This window comes from Callorhinus ursinus, unplaced genomic scaffold (genome assembly GCF_003265705.2).
Source record: "Callorhinus ursinus isolate GAN/ISIS: 27379988/994484 unplaced genomic scaffold, GSC_fseal_2.0 scaffold12, whole genome shotgun sequence".
Classification (NCBI taxonomy): domain Eukaryota; kingdom Metazoa; phylum Chordata; class Mammalia; order Carnivora; family Otariidae; genus Callorhinus; species Callorhinus ursinus.
This window is the reverse complement of record NW_027397074.1, coordinates 22,408,522-22,426,279: the sequence shown is the minus strand read 5'-3', so window position 1 is coordinate 22,426,279 and position 17,758 is coordinate 22,408,522. Positions and strand designations below refer to the sequence as shown.

The 17,758-nt window shown below is 35.3% G+C and overlaps 1 protein-coding gene across 11 annotated transcripts in view; it reads right to left on the bottom strand.

Moving 5' to 3' along the window:
- Positions 1-17,758, bottom strand: part of PPP1R9A (protein phosphatase 1 regulatory subunit 9A) — a 321,553-nt gene that overhangs the window by 140,301 nt on the left and 163,494 nt on the right. The gene's annotated exons all lie outside the window — the stretch shown is intronic.

The window sequence follows — 17,758 nt, the reverse complement described above, 5'->3', positions numbered from 1 at the left end:
TGGATACACTTAAGTTGCATGTTAATTTGCAGATTTTTCTGTCCTGAATAAATTCAGATACTTTCCTTCTGTTAGAAAAGATAATCCCATAGGCCATGGTTTATTTCCCTGTAGAATATTAACTAGTTTTATATCTAACTTAGTAATGTTATTCTAATACTACTTTATTAACTTGCCTTTAACTACGCACGTCTAAAATGTCCTTTGAATCACATTTACCACATCTCACTGGTTCTCTCATTAATTAGTGAGTTAAGTAAAGTCTAATCCGTGTTCATTTTATATGTATGAAAGTCATTTTTTTAACTCTCTGAATATAAGCCTACGATAGCTTCGGAGCTTCCACCAAGATGCCAGAGTGGATTCACAAAGCCAATACCACTGTTACCACAGAAATATGTATCATGGGCTGTTTAAGCCCAGGAATAATTGCTTGGTCCCTGGACTGATTCTAAAGCTGCAACAGAGCACTATCTTTGTTAACATGTTTTTGTCCTAATGTAGTACTTTTGAATTTTTTTCTGGCTTTGGCCATTTTGGTTCTGGATCTAGTTTGTTCTAAACAACAATGAAAAATCACTCCCCACTGGTAGCAGCAATGAGTAGGAGTGTAATTTTATATTCTGACCATTCGAGACGGCTATTGGGATTATAGGGATCTATTATCTCTCATGTGAAAGATGATAAAAAATTTGAGTTACTATCCTTTAATTTTTTTTGTCTATTTGTGGGCTTAAACTATTTCATAAAAAATTTCCTGAACACTAGAAAGGAAAATAGCCCTTTGAAATCTTGACTGGTGAGTTTTTGTGTTTCTTTGATTACTTAAAGCTCTTTCCAAGGTTGCAGAACTGAAGCAACAAATTCTGTGTTGTTGTAATTGAGAAAAGCCATTATCTCTCACTGTGTATGCATGAAATATGTTCCTAACATAGAAGGGTATTAATAAATTAAATTATAAAGTCTTGGAAGTTAAAGGAGTGATAATCTGGTTCAGAGAGAATAGCAAGCACTTTCATAAATCTTATATTTTAGTATCTTATGAAGACTTTAAATGTGCTAGACATTTAAGAAAAAAATCCTTCTTAGAGATTCTGCCAGAAGCTCAGAAATATTTTTGAGAAAGCCCAGTTCACATAATAGAAGTAAATCTTTAGACAAATAAGACTAATTTAATAATTTTGGTTTAAAACACATACCTATATTTTCTCCATGATTTTGTAAAGGTATGGGTTTGCATTTTCTAAATGAAGAGACTAGTTAATCTGAACTTCCTAATATTCTGATATGGATACTGGTCAGATTAACAGTATCCCTACATAAAGCTTAAAAAGCATAAGAAAACCAAATTGTTTTAACTAAACTGAATCATAATTCTGACAAACTTTTTATCGATGGGAATTATGTTTTATAGAGTGTCAGCTTAAAACATGATTTCCAAGATTCTTAGTTATCTTCAAAACCTTGGTCATAAAGCATAGCTTTTAATATATATAACTCCACTTATATTAAAATGTTACAAAGTTACAAAAAATAAATAAAAAATAAAATGTTACAAAGTTACTTTAACTTTGCATGTTAAGGAACGCGTTTATCTTTGCACTTTAAGAAGACTATAAAAATTGTGTGTGGCTGCAGAAAATGATAGCTACTGGTCTGGTATTGCTTGTGTATGACACAAAATCATTATCAAGTCCCTATCTACCTGCAAAGGTTGTTAACTAGAAGTTGGTTAAGTAAGCTGTAAATTAAGTGTAATATGCATAATTGAGATGATGCTAGCAGCAACAGTTACAGAAAAAAATATAATTGAGGTAATGGGATGTATTGATTGATTGATTGATTGATTGATTTATTATTTATTTATTTATTTTAGAGAAAGGATAGTAGGTTAGCCCGACAGTATCAGCCTGTTCTAGGATATCAGAGAACATAATGAAGATCAAAACTTGAGTGTGCACAGCAAGTTAACAAGGTTTGAAGAAGTGATTTTTATTTGCCTCGGTTTATACCATCTGAGGCCAAAAAGAATTTATAAAATGAGCTGATTTTTTTTACGAAATACATTCAGCCTTGAAGGACTTATTCATAATATAATTTAGAAGAAAAGAGTATAGTTCTTCTACTACTAGAGTTACACAGAGTGAGTCAGTTCCTATTTCCATGATAGCCCTTCATATATTTGAAAACTGCTATCATGTTCCTCCATTAGGGGTAAGGATGAGAAGAGACTGAAGAAGGTAAAGATTAAAATCAGGAAGACAGTTAAGAAGCCTTTTGCAATTTGTAAAAAGCTTGAAATGATAACAGCATAAAATTATGAATGAGAGTTGCTTTTACTTCATATCCTCACCAGCATTTGGTATTGTCAGTGTTTTGGATTTTGGCCATTCTAATAGATGTAATGGTATCTCATCATTGTTTTAATATGCAGTAACTCACAGACTGGGAGAAAAAACTTATACATCATATATCTGATATGGGGCTTGTATCTATAGTATTATAAAGATAGTTACAACCCAATTACAAAAAGACAATCCATTTTAAAACTAAGTTAAAGAAAGACAGATAATGTACGATCTCACTTATATGTAGAATCTAAGAGCCAAAACAAACCAACCAACCAAACACGAGGCTCACAGGTACAGAGAACAGATTGGTGGTTGCCACAGGGTAGGGGGCGGGGGGATGGATAGAATGAATGAAGGGGGTCAAAAGGTACAAATCTCCAGCTACAAAATAAGTAAGTCATGGGGATGTAATCTAGAGCATGGTGACTCTATATGAATATATCTTAAAAGTCCTCATCACAAGAAAAAAAGAAAAAAAGTTGTAACTATGTATGGTGATGAATGTTAATTAGAGTTATCATGGTGATCATTTCACAATGTATACAAATCATTATGTTGCACACCTGAAACTAATATAATGTTATATGTCAATTATACCTTAAGAGAAAAAAAAAGTGGGCAAAGGATCTGAATAGGCATTTCACCAAAGAAGATGCCCAAATGGCCAAGAAGTACATGGAAAAGATGCTCGAATCAACAGCCACCAGAGAAATGCAAGAGGTATCTTCACACCCACTAGGAGATGGTTATGATCAAAAGACAGATAATAACAAGTGTTCACGAGGATGTGGAGAAACTGTAACCTTCATACATTACCAGAGGCAATGTAACTTTGTGTGGCTACTTTGGAAAACCATCCAGCAGTTCCTCAAAAGGTTAAACCACATGACCCAGAAATTCCACTGTTAGGTATATACCAAGAAAAATGAAAATATGTCCGCACAAAAATTTGTACATGAGCAGCATTATTCATAATAGCCAAAAAGTAGAAACAACCCAAATATCCACCAACCGATGTCAGAATAAACAAAATGTGGTATATCCATTCAACAGAATATTATTTGGAAATAAAAAGGAATGAAAAGTGATACATGCTACAACATGGATGAACCTTGAAAGTATTCTACTAGTGAAAAAAAGCCAGTCACAAAAGACCATATATTGTATGATTCCATTTATACAAAATGTCCAGAAAAGGCAAATCTCTACAGACAGAAAGTAGATTAGTGCCTAAAGCTGGGGGAAGAGGTAGGAGTTGGGAGAAAAGGAAAATGATGGCTAATGGATGTGAGGTTTCTTTCAGGAGTGATCAAAATGTGCTAAAATTAATTGGTTACACACGTCTTGAATATTCTGGAAACCAGTGAATTCTGTAATTAAGTGAACTGTATGGTCTGTGAATTATATCAATAAAAATGTTAAAAATTCATCTTAAAGAACAACTTTATCCAAAACACGACCAGCTTCATCATTCCCATAAAATATATTTCTAAACCACTTAGTGTAGCTATCAAGTTTCTTCAGCATTGGGTCTTAACCTAATTCCGACATTTTTATCCCACATTATCCTTCTTGACATTTAAACTTTTATCATTTGTCTCCATTTGCCTCCACCTTTCACCGTGCACAAGACTGGAGTACTGTACCCATAAGAAAGAGGAACGGTGCTCACGATTAAGAATCTTTGGTTGGCTATTGTGCTAGAGGGTGGGCTCCTCAAATATTAATAAATGGATTAAATATTATAAACAATTAAAAATTCTAGTATACAGCATATGTTTCCCTTTTTCCCATTTGATCTGTGTGGTTGAGGGACACAACTCTGTTCTCCCATAGAGCAGGTCCAGGATCACTTTTTTCTTTTTTTAAGATTTTATTTACTTATTTGAGAGAGAGAGAGAGAGATTGACAGAACAAGTATGAGGAGAGGGAGAAGGAAACTCCCCGCGGAGCAGGGAGCCCAACGCGGGACTTGATCCCAGGACCCTGGGGTCATGACCTGATCTGAAGGCAGATGTTTAATTGATTGAGCCACCCAGGCGCCCTCACTTTTTTCTTTTGCTAATCATTCTTCTCAGGACTTTGGAAAAGATCGCCCCTCTTTAGTTCTCTCTAGCTTACTCTCTACTCCCCTTAAGTGGAAAGATGGATGCATCCACAACCATCTCCCCCTACTCTCATTCCTTCTCCTCCTTCCACAAAGTAGGAAGAACACTGAGTTTGCTCGGAGCTTCTTAACCATCGTAACCATCTCTCATACTTTTTGCCAATACAGCCTCTTTCTACTTTTCCTCTAGTTCTAAGGAAGCATTGTGGTGGTAACATTATAAAGTTGTCTTAGAGGAAAAACAAAACAAAACAAAACAAAACAATCCAGTCCTTTAGCCAACTCCAGACTCACGTAGCTTAAACACTCTGCCAGATTAACTTTCTTCATATGAGGTTACGAGTCATAGCTTTGTGTTGTTTTATCTTTTCCTTCATAAAAGGCTCCCACTTGAAGGAATTGCAAGAGTTGACACTCAGCCCTCATTCTGGCCGTCAAGCCATGCACGCATAAAGGTGGCACTTCTGTAAGAGGTGCATTTTTCAAATTGGCACAAAAGCACGGTAAGAACTTGTAGTGGCCCTACCATACTGCACAGCAGTCTACAGCACTAGTTCCCAAGTTGCCTAACTGCAACAGAATAAAATGGAGCAATTTGGAAAATTATAGATTCCTGGAGTTGCACCTCCTCCAAAATTCTCATCCAGGAGATATGGAGTAAAGCACAGGAGAGACATTTGAGCTGTTCCCTGATTTTGTCTACTAGAAATAAAGGTGCCATTCACAAACAAGCTTTGACATAAATATATGCTTTTATTTCTCTTGGAAAAACCAAAGAGCATAACTGCTAACTTGAAAGGTTAAGAATCTGTTTAACTTTGGGGCGTCTGCGTGGCTCAGTTGGTTGAGCGACTGCCTTCGGCTCAGGTCATGGTCTCAGGGTCCTGGGATCGAGCCCCGCATCGGGCTCCCTGCTTGGCGGGGAGCCTGCTTCTTCCCTCTCCCACTCTCCCTGCTTGTGTTCCCTCTCTCGCGGTCTCTCTATCAAATAAATAAATAGAAATTAAAAAAAAGAATCTCTTTAACTTTAAAAGAACTGCCACACTGTTGTCCTAAGTGGCAATAAAATTCTATATTCCCACCAGTCATGTATGAATGTTCCATCTCTCAACATCCTTGCCAATATTTTATATTGTCAGTGTTCTTATTGTTAGCCATTCTAGTAGGTATGCAATGGTATCTCAATGCAGTTTTAATTTGCATTCACTAATGATGATGAACATATTTTCAAATTCTACTGGCCATTCATACAGTCTTCTCTGTGAAATGGCTGTCAAATCTTTTGTCTGTAATTTTTAAAATTAGGTTGCTATTATTCCCTTGTAAATGTTATTCATATTCTGTATGTATGTTTTGCAAATATTTTCTCCTTGCCCATAGCTTCTCTTTTCATTTTGTAACTGTGTCTCTCAAAGTAAAAAAGTTGTGATTTTAATGAAATTCAAATTGCCAGTTTTTCCTTGATGGTCTGAGCTTTTGTGAGCTGTGTTAGAAACCTTTGTTTAATGTGATGATACAAGGATTTTCACCTATGCGTTCTTTTAGAGGTTTCATAGTTTGAACTCTTTCGTCTAGATCTATGTTAATTTTGATTAATTAATCAAAGTTAATTAATTATGGTGTGGTAACATTTGTGGCTTTTTTTCCTTATATGGATAGCTAATTCTTTTACTGCTATTTGTTGAAAAAACTGTACATTTTAGCACTGAGTTATCATGACACTTTTACTGAAAGTTGACTGACTATATACGTCTTAATCTATTCCTCACTTTCTATTCTATCCCATATATTTTTATTTTTATGCCAATATCACACAGTCTTGGTTACTGAGGCTTCATAGTAAGTCTTGTAAAATCAGGTAACGTCAGTCCTCTAACTTTATTCTTTTTCAGAATTTTTATTCTAGGTCCCTTGCATTTCCATATGCATTTTAGAACCAGCTACTCAATTTCCTTAAAAACTAAATGCCTGCTGGGATTTTAATTGATATTTCTTTGAATCTACAGATTAATATAGGGACATGTGACGTCTTAAAAATGTTGAAAATACTGTTATAAACATTGCTACGTCTCCATTTATTTACCTAGCCTAATACCATATTACCATCTACTAGTATCAACTACATTTTCATTTTTGTCCAACAACATCCTCACATAACTGAGAACTGTAAGGCAGGCCACACCCTGAAAAGACTGTTCACATTCCTGCCTTTGTATCCTCTACGAAACACTTGCCCATACATCCCTTCTCTCCTCTCAACAGCTTTCTCCTAAGAGCCCAGCTCAAACGTGAACTTCTCTTTGAGCATTCATCTGTTCAGCCAAGCCGAATGCTCTTTTCTGTCCTGTGAACCTCTTCTACACCATATGTTTTATACCTTCGCTGAATGTTACATGTTACCAGGTAATTGTTTATTATTTCTTGAGGTATAAGGTCTCCCTAAGCAAACAGATTGCCAACTTCGTGGGTCTTTTATCTGAGCCCAGAGCAATAATTATGTATTGCTAATCTTATTAAACCATTTTGGAGAATAAAGGAAAAGAAAAAATTCCTTTTCTGTGTAGTTTATTCTGTGGATGGGACAAAAGTTAAATGTCCACTTTTAGGATAACATTTTTTTATACACTGCTGTTGATAAGACTCAAAAGAGGCAAATGTCCTAAATTATTGGCTCACTTTCCATCATTCTATTTATGCCAACCTCTTTTCTGTGACATCTTCTCTTGGCCAGTTGTCATTTAAATATTTTTTTCTCAGAGGCTGTCTAGAAAACATCTTTCCTGATTAAATGTTACTTAATCTTAGTAGCATTTTTTTAACTTTCTATCTTTATGTCTGTGTGCACATAATTTGTGTAATATACTTTAACAATTCCTTGTGTTGCTTTATGAAAGTCATTTTGTTCTGTGGGGATGTGTTGGGGGGTGGGGACATTGTGTTTTAAGTTGATTCTAAACTACTCTAATGGCCAAAATTACGACTTTATTTCTTCCTAACCTTTACATGAAGTCAAATGGAATGCTCTGGAAGCAATATATGCTCAACACACGCTTTGACAGCAACAGTTCCTCAATGTTTCTGAGTGACCAATGACTGTGTTGTAAATGCATGGCAGCTCTCCAAGAAACTCATGGCAGTTCAAGTGCCTGACTTACCAGTATCTACGGAAGATAGAGGCAAGAAGAAATTCTTTATCTTTCAACTATTTAATTTAAAATATACTTTGTATTTTAAAAAGTCAAATTAAAGTTGAATTACAGAATTTGAAAGATGAACACAGTTGGTTTTCTGGGGGGCGGATGCAAGTAAAGCTGAAAAGCTCAAACTCTCAAAAGGAATGTCATTGTTATGCTTTTAGAAAATGAACAGATGGTAAGGTGACTTGAATCGGGCAAGAGCATTTGAGAAGGTAGACGTTTTAAGAAAAGACAAAAGTTCAAGGATGAGTGAGAGGACTAACTAAATAGAGGACAGGAAATTTCTAAAACAGGTTTTCTTGGTAAGCCAATACATCCAGGGCTAGCATTTACTGGGGAGGAAATAAAAGCAAAATACAGGTTTTTACATTGTCAATAGACAGAGTAATCAGAGGTGAAAGAAAATGAGGATGATGATTGTCTTAATGGACAAGAATAAAGGAAGTACAAGCAAGGTCAAAGAAATTTCTGAAAATACACATCCTTGAACAGGATAATTTAGATAAAATGCAATGAAACAAATACAATTAGAGGGACATTTCTAAGTACTCTAATCAGAAGGAAGATAGCAAAAGTGCTAGAAAAATATAAGTAGAGAAAATAATATGCTTGCTTCATTGATCTGATTGATTCATTCAGTCAGTAATTTAGCAAGAGTGAGTCAATCACGACTCTACTCCAAGAACAGTGAGAGTCACTGGGATACACATTTGAATGAAGTATGATTCCTGTTTCAGAATATCTCACACACACACACACACACACACACACAATGTTTACGGAAGTACAGGGGTATGTGTGTATGCAGGAACTGGAGACACGGCATGTGAAATATTACAGTAAGTGTGTTAAGAAAGGTATGAACAAAATAAGTTGATATTAACAGGGGAAGGCTATTGACTCTGTGAGGTGAGAGTCAAGTGGAACCAGAGCAAAGAAAAAACTGAAAATAGATGGATTCACAATGAAGTCATGGTGTTCTTGCAAATAAGCCAAGAAAGTCATCAGCTATAGTGCACGGTGCTACCAACATAAACGAACAAACAAAAAGAAATGGAAATGTGACCCTCACAAAGACTAGAGATTACTGGAAATTATCTTTAGGAAGAGTAACAGAACAAACATTAAAAACTAAAGTCATAAGGAAATTTGCCCCCAAAAGACTGAATCTTGTAAGTGGCATCAATCCATTCATACATGGGCTCGAGTGCTTATCAAAAGTCTAGTACCTCCATGTTGCTATAGAAGACACCAGAAATGTAACTGTGGTCCCTGCTCTTAATGATTTAACCATAAATCTATGGATATACACTCAATACACATGACATGACGACAAACAAGTAAACATAAAAGCATGTGCTACAGACTATTATGTACAAGAGTACAGAGGCTGAGCGTTCAGCTGGGCTCCACCAATGACAGTTGAATGGTTTCAAGGATGAACTGGACACTAAGTTTAACCTTGAAGTCAAAGGTAACAAAATGATGAGAAAAATACTATTTTGGGTAGGGTGAAGAGTATGAAAAAAGTATGGTATTAAGAAAAGGATCTGGGTCCTGGAGTTGCCTAGAGCTAAATTTCAATCCCAAAACTTTCACTTATTGGTAGTCTACTCAAAGTCCCCAATGCTGTTTCCCATCTGTATGTTGTTTTAGGAATATTTTTACATCTGTGTGATGTAGAGAAATAGAAAAAGCAATGACTGAAAGACAGAAAAAGAAAAGAGCTAAAAAGCAGATGGTAGACTGGGAGTGAATGTTTCTACAAAGTAGCGCTGGGAAGAGAGAAAGAAATGTGAAGTAAAATAAATGCAGACCCACCCACCCATCCTGCAAGCACTGTGAAAGTAAAAAAGGAATAAAGGAGACTGATGAGTTGAGCTACAGGGTCTCAGGCCTTGGTGGTAAACAAATCCAAATCTACAAAAACTGGAAAAGCAATGAATACTTGGAAAAAGTATTGGGGGGGTGGGAAATGCCACTCAAAGCCATATCACCAACAGAGGATAAAACAAATTCACAAGCATTTTCCTAATGCTGGATAGGAGTTAGCAAAAGGTATCCTACTGAAAAGTACATAATTTGCAAAATGCTAAATGTAAATGAACAGTACTGCATCTATTAGAGGAAAAATTTAAGATGTGTAATTGATAGTCTCTTTCTTTACAACACATTTTGATTGCTTTATTTTAGCAAATGTTTATTTAGATGCTTTCATCCACTTACCTCAGACCACAGTTTTCTTAATCCCATTTTCTTTACTTTTTAAGATTTTATTTATTAATTTATTTGAGACAGAGTGCAAGTGCAAGTAGGGGGAAGGGGCAGCAGGGGAGGGAGAGGGACAAGCTCACTCCCCAGAGAGCTGTGGAGCCCTATGAGGGACTAGACCCCACAACCCCAAGATCAGGGCCTGAGTCAAAAATCAAGAGTCAGATGTTTAACCGACTGAGCCACCCAGGCACCCCTTAATCCCATTTTCTATGAAACCTTAAGTTTCTTCAACTATGAATTCCTGAAAGAATTAATCCTCAGTTTAGATAAAGAAGGTCTAGTATAACTACCATGCTGGTTGTAATATTAGCAAAAATGTATGGGAAAGGGTTTGCACAATAATTGATGTATTATATGGCCTTAATACATTGTAGTTACAGTAATTATTATTTTAACTAAGGCGTGGAAGGAGGTTGGGGAAGGAAAGCAGTGCAGACAATAATGTAATCTTCCTGACTGAAGCAGACAACTGAATAGGCACTTAAATAACACAGATATTCAAAGTCAATAAGACCTTGGGCTCTGACTGGCAAAAAAAAAAAGAAAATGGAGGAAACTATACACTTTTATTCACAAAGGCTGTACAAACAAAGTGATAACCGTAGAAGAATAATATTGGAACAAGGTAAGGATAAACTGGGAAAGATCAGCTGAAAGAAACGTCACACAAACCACAGCATAATAAGAGAAAGACTTGATCCAGAGATATGGCTCAAAGAATGAACACAAAAGAAGAATCTGAGGAACATTCCAAAGAAAAAAATATCCAATATAGTAAGATATTATATAGGTAAAATAAATGAAAGAACAGAGGATGACTGGAAATCTAAAGTAATGAAAAATAGGGTCAACACAGAAAAAAAACAGGTAGTTCAGACCAAGGGAAAGGAAGAAAAAAATGAAAAGAGGAATTCAATTTATGTTGAATTTGAGATAAAAATAAGACATAAGTGATATAAGTGAACAGGTTCTACATGCACCAAGACTGGGGTATGAATTTGGGATTAATTTCTATAGAGTCATTTAAAAAAAATCAGTTCCCTGACTGAATATAAAAATGAGTTTAAGAAGCTAATTTGAAAGATAAACATTCTTATAATACAGAATGAAAAATAAGAGGAAAAGGATCTATATAGTTGTCTCCCTCTCCTTCGCTCTCTCTTCCTCACTTTCTCTCTCTCTCTCTCTCTCTCTCTCTCTCTCACACACACACACACACACACACAAAAAAACAAACACAAAAAACAAAACCGGGGGGGGGGGGGCACGGATCTCATTAGAAATAAGTGATTATAATACGACACTGAAAAGTTTAAGAAGATTAGGTCTAAGAAAAAGTTCCTGGATGTCTCAAAAATTAGGTAAATAATTTTCAAAACAATAAATTTGACAGAAGAGCAAGTGCTATAATGCTTCAGTCTAAAGGAAAACTTTTTAGACTGTTTCCGCGGTCACCATGAAATGCCATCCTCAAGTGTCAAATTAGCATTTGCTAATTTTAGAAAATATTTTTAAAGTTTTAGTGTAATACATGGTCATCATTGAAAATTAGGAAAATAAAGAAAAATATAAAGAAGACAAAAATTTTATGTAATCCCACCATCTAGAGTTGATCACTACTAAAATTCTGCTGGTGAATTTCCTTCCAGATTTTTTTCTGTGCATATTATGCCTTTGTTTACTTACTTAACAAAATTAAGGATCAGTTGAATATATAGCTTTGGGGGTTTTATACTTTTTATTCATCAAGATAGTATCTGTTGAGTGTTTACTATATGTCAGGCAGTCTTCTATGCCTTTTATATTTTGTTATTATTTGTTTGTTTATTATTTATTTATTATTGCTAATAGCTATTATTAAATACATATCATTTTATTTCTCTTGTATTTATAAGGAAATTTTGGCTTTTCTTTTATGTGCATAACAATAAAATAACTAAAGGTTCTGGACTCTAGGATCTATAATCTATAACCCAAAGCCAAAAAGGCATTGTCTCAAAAAAATATAAAGGACAGGGGGAATTAATACACGTAGTTTTGAGCTTCTGCTTGTCAACAGAGATTTTACAATGCTTCTCATATACAATTCACTTAAATAAGCAGAAAATACAACAATATGTGTAGCACTTCCTAATTTTCTTAATTCATCTGTGTACACGTACTTTTGTTCATGCACTCATGTGCCTAAAATCAGAAAAAAAAAGGTCTGAAAAAAATACTAAAAGGTAAAAAAAAAAACCCATCAACCTAAAATTCTATACACAAAGAAAATATATCTTTAAAAAGCAAAGGTAAAACAAAAAGATGTTTTCAGACATACAAAACTGAAAGAATTCACCACCATCAGACCTGGTGATGAAACGTTAAAGGCAGCCCCTCAGGGAGAAGGAAAATAATATGGAAATAGGGAGCTCACAAAGGAATGAAGAGCACTGGAAATGGTCCCTGGGAAGACAGAAGTGACCCAAGCTTTATATAAAGCACTCTGTGCAACAGGGACAGCGACAACAGATATTTGGCACGGATTTGCTCTTTGCGGTCACACCAGTATGAGGAAGAGGCAGCCTATAATTAAAATGCAGGTTCCTGATCCTACATAATTCTTCCTGCCTGCCTCAATACAGACAGCATTAAGGGGATGAAGAGAGCTCAGTGCTATTTGATTATTATTTTCATTAAAAGAATATTTATTTTAAAAAGTCCTCATTTCAAAAGTGTTACATTCATTAAAGGAAAAAAAATGAAAATCTGATACACAATTAAAAAACACCAAGGAAATAAAACCACTTTTAATTTAAAAGAGGGAGGGAGGGAGGGAAGTTCTATTGAGTTTGATATTTTGAGAGGCATTTTAATTTACCATTTCATAGAGGAAGACTATGTGGTGATTAAGGTGGAGACAAACTCAAGAAACTAAAAAAGGAGGAGAGGTAAAGAGGACTGGACAGGGGATGGGAGGAATGATACCAGTTAAAAAGAAAGGGTAGCAATTCAGGTTTATTGCCATCATACTCTGACCCTACAACCCACGAGATCATGAGCTGGCAGGGTATTTAATACATAAATGGTTATTATGGTAGAGTAAAAGGTTTTCCTATACTAACACTGATAATCTCTCAAATCTTGGTTCATAATTAGAAGCACAAAAAAGACCAGGCATGAGTCCCGGTGGTAAAAATTAAACAGACAGCTCTCTGAATCAGATCCCAAAGCACAAAGAATACATACAGACAATCTGGGCTTTCCAGAAGTTGTACAGAATGACACAGGAAATAGCCTGTTTTTCCCTGGAAACACTGCCTACTGGAACGGAGTTGTACCTGGCTAGTCTGTAATGGTTTTTGTGTACTAATAAATGACAGACAGTGTACAATTCCTGCTCTGCAGCCCCCACTGTATTTCTGATGTCCCTCAACTCGGAATCTAAAACCCAGAACCGATGGGGGTAAGCTAACAAAAATATATATATGCTGGACGATTCTAGGGTTTGTTTAACGTTACTGGATAGTTATCTACCGACAATGATGCATCTGGGAAGGGGAAACAAAAACAAAAATTCTACCTCACAGGGCCTATGTAAACAAAGCAACTGAGGCTGAATGAGAGGGAGACCAGCTGGAGCAACATTAATAAACTCGGGTCAACACAATTTTCCCCGAAATGCCAGATAGTGGAGTTTTAAATGTATATGAAAATATGTCCATATCAAAGCAGTAATATCCCAACTCTCTAAGGGGTGAACAAGCAAAATACTTGACGAGGAGAGTGACGCAGGAGTGTGTGCACCGAGAGGAAACCCTCGACTACGGAATCATGACAGATGGACACAATTAAAACAGCAGTTTCCATTCAGGTTGTCCCGGGCAGGAGGGCGCCCCAGGGGCACAGATGGGTCCTGCCCCAGGGAGCGTCTGCTGCAGGGAAAGCGAAGAATAAAACTCTTCATCTGTTTTATGTGTTGCTTCCTACCCAAAAGCTGGTCAAAAACAATTAAAATCAGTTGAAAACCTTGAGAGGCTTGAATGACGGTCAACTACATAGCACCCTTGTTTCATATTTGGTAACTTTTTTCAGAAAAAAACAAACAGGATAGTGTTCTCAAATGATGACATGCAAACGTCTAAGAAATAAACATAGGAGCCAGAAACAAAGCAGATCCCAGATGCATTTTTAATTTGCCTCTTTAGCACAGTGTCATTACTATCATTTGTCAGTTACCACCCACAGGACTTATTCCACTATCAGCATTTTCAATTGTGTTATCATAAAGTTGATTTTGCTTTATAGATTCATGAAAGAGAACTGGAGAAATAATTAGTGTCCTGTGTATCAATTGTAAAATGTATGGCGAGCAAAGCTAATGGTTTTATTATTAATACTATTTTTGCTAAATATTTAAATTTTAATAAAATAATATTTAATACATAAAAATGTATTTAATAAAATTAATATTTTATTTTACTAAAATTAATCTTATTTAATATCATTTGTAGTTATTATTTTACTAAAAACTTAAAACTAAAACAGATGGTGGAAATGGCTATCAACTCATGTCACTTAGCTCAATTGCAAGTGATTATTAAGTGTTAGGATACCACAAAAAAGAGAAAGGGAGAGAAAAGAAAAAGAAGGGAGGGGGAGGGGAGGGGGGAGAAAAACGTTAGGCCTAAGTAAATGTTTTGAAAGTGATTAAAGCACAAGTATTCATTCATTCAACAAATATTTATTGAGAACCCCTACATTTCAGGCATCATATAAAAAGGTACAGACAGACATGAAAAGCTTGACAAAAGAAAATTTCAGTGTAGAACATAACACCAAAAAGGAAGGAAGACTCAAAACTTTTTAACTACACTCTGAATGACACAGGAGATAAATGTCCATGGCAAATTTTTAAAAGAGCTCAAAATATGGTGAGTTTATGAGATGTTTAGAAGGGGTAAAAGCAATCACAACAAATATGTGGGGGCAGTAAGTGGGGAGGAGGGAGAAAAGAATGTCCTGGGTAAGTCTATAAGTCTGTTTATTTAACATCCCTTGAAGGTAATATGACTAATCTGAGATTAAACTGAAATCATTTTCTTAAATAGAGTTGAAAAACTAAAGCAAGGGGCGCCTGGGTGGCTCAGTCAGTTAAGGACAGACTCTTGATTTCAGCTCAGGTCATGATTTCAGGGTCATGGGATGGAGCCCAGCATCAGGCTCTGCGTCTGGCTCCAGGCTCATCACAGAGTCTGTTTAAGTTTCTCTCTCCCTCTCCCTCTGCCCCTCCCCTACTCACGCGCGCGCACACACACATTCTCTCTCTGTCTGTCTCTAAAAAAAAAAAAAAAAGAGAAAGAAACTAAAGCAAGCTAGTAGAAGGGTTAAAAAAAACTTTTATCCTTTTATTTTTATTTTTTTAAAGATTTTTTTTTATGAGAGAAGTTATTTTTTTTTAAAGATTTTATTTATTTATTTGACAGAGAGAGACAGCAAGAGAGGGAACACAAGCAGGGGGAGTGGGAGAGGGAGAAGCAGGCTCCCCGCTGAGCAGGGAGCCCGATGTGGGGCTTGATCCCAGGACCCTGAGATCATGACCTGAGCCAAAGGCAGATGCCCAACGAGTGAGCCACCCAGGCGCCCCAAAACTTTTATCCTTTTAAAGCTAAAAGGAATTATAAAGAACACCTAATCCAGAACTTTAATTTTGTCCATAACTGAGGTCTGAAGAGCAACTTTCCCGAGGTCACATGATAACTTTATTATTTTTAGTTGTAGTTTAAAAAATATATATACAAGTATAAATTCTCTGTAGAAAAATTAAATATTCCACATTAACTGGAATTTTTAAAAGCCCACATGGAAAAGAGCCATTCAATATTTTGGTGTGTATTAATTCTACATTTTTTGAGAGAAAGAAAAAGAAAGAGAAAGAGAGGTTGGGGGGAGGGATGAACAAATAGAAAACATATTCACAGAAGACTGGCATCATACTGACCATAGCGCTTTGTAAATCCTTAACACAGTATTTTTCTATATCCATAAGTAGACGTAACTTTTTAAAAAAATTATTAACTGGAGGAAGCAATCAACTGTTCTTTTTGTAATCTTTTTATACTGATAAATTTTAAACAACAAACATTTAAAATTGTGCAAATGAGCACAACAGTAATGGTGGGAATAATAATATAATACTTTAAAAGATGTGAACACTGCCATAGGTCTAATAATGAGACTATACATACACATATATATCCTCAATTTTTACACACATATAAAACAAAAAGTATGAATTTAAAGATCTCTAAAGTTCCTCTGAACCTCTAAAATTTTATGATTCTGTACATATTTTATACATCTTTCTGTAGTTTTTCTTAAGACTTCCCATAATAACTATTTTTAAATACATTTAAAAAGAAAGCTTATTCCTACTTCATTCAAGAACAGTTTTGTTTCATACACAGTGCTGTGGAAGGTTTTAATTTACATAAGCATATTGAATGCTTACAGCAACCCTGCAATGTAGATAACATGAAAATTAAGTTAATTTGTTCAATATCCCACAGCTGGTAAGTAGAGGGGACAGAATTAGGCTCCTGGTCACATGTTCCCAAAGATTCTCTTCATTTCATCAAATTGCCTTCCTTAATATACTCACTGAGACATTTATTAAGCATCTATTGTAACAAGAGCAGGATTACTATACTAGATAAATATCCATTTAAAAAGACTGAGGAAATGCACACTGAGACTGATAGATAGAGACTGATCTCCTACTGGTGGGAATACTGAACCTATGTAGGACAACAAATAAGGAAATAGGTTAATGAAAAACAAACCTAATTTTAAAAGTGAGTGATGGAAAAACAAATCGGTCTGAGTTTAGAACAATGGGAATTGGCTAAGAGCTGAATGCAAAATTTTCTACCTTTTTGTTTTTTAATCAATTTGTATTTTGGTTTGGTTTTGTGGCCCACTTAAGAGAGATAGTTCGTAATAATTTCATGCTGTTTGAATACTAACAATAAGAAGTATTTCCTATCATTTTGGAATAGTTTTTAAATTTTCCTTGAAACTTAAAGAGAAATGACACAGATTTTACAAACAAATTTTAGCTCACTTGGAAGAAGGTTTCTAAATCAATAATCAGAAGTTTTTGCTACTACCATTATATAATTCACTGAAAGGGTAAAGAGGTTATTTCCGTAAATACTTGAAAATGGGGAAGACTGTTAACAAATTGTATTTTAACACAAAATATTAATATCCTACTTTGTTTTAAGTGTGATACACATTCAATCAACTGAACATTCACTCAAAAGATTCATTTCAGACCTTCTCTGTTCAAGTCCACAGGAATACAAATAAGGCTACTGATTGAGATGTGGTCCCTAGCTTCATGGAAAGAGATGATCCTGGCGTGGCATTCTATTTAAATAAATTTAGTTCCCCTTGGAATATATCTGTGTATATCAATATGTGTATTTAGGATTACAAAAGAAATAATGCTACTTATGTGTTCCACCAGAGGTTTACAAATGATTTTCAATATGCTTTACCATGTTGGTTAAGTGATATCAAGATGGTTAAGTGATATATACTGAAACCTTGAAAAACAATCAAAGCTAGTTACTCTGTGCTCCTGAAAAAAAATAAGATGACATTTCTTTGAATTTGGCACTCATATTTTTGGACCTACTTTTATTTCTATTGCCAACCTCTGCTTCAGCCCCAACCTGATGCAGGAGGAACGAAGAGTGAGGATTCATTAAAAATCTTTAAAGATACTTGCAGCCTGAGATGATGAAAGCTAAGACATAAAACAACAACCATCTGATGTGCTGGTG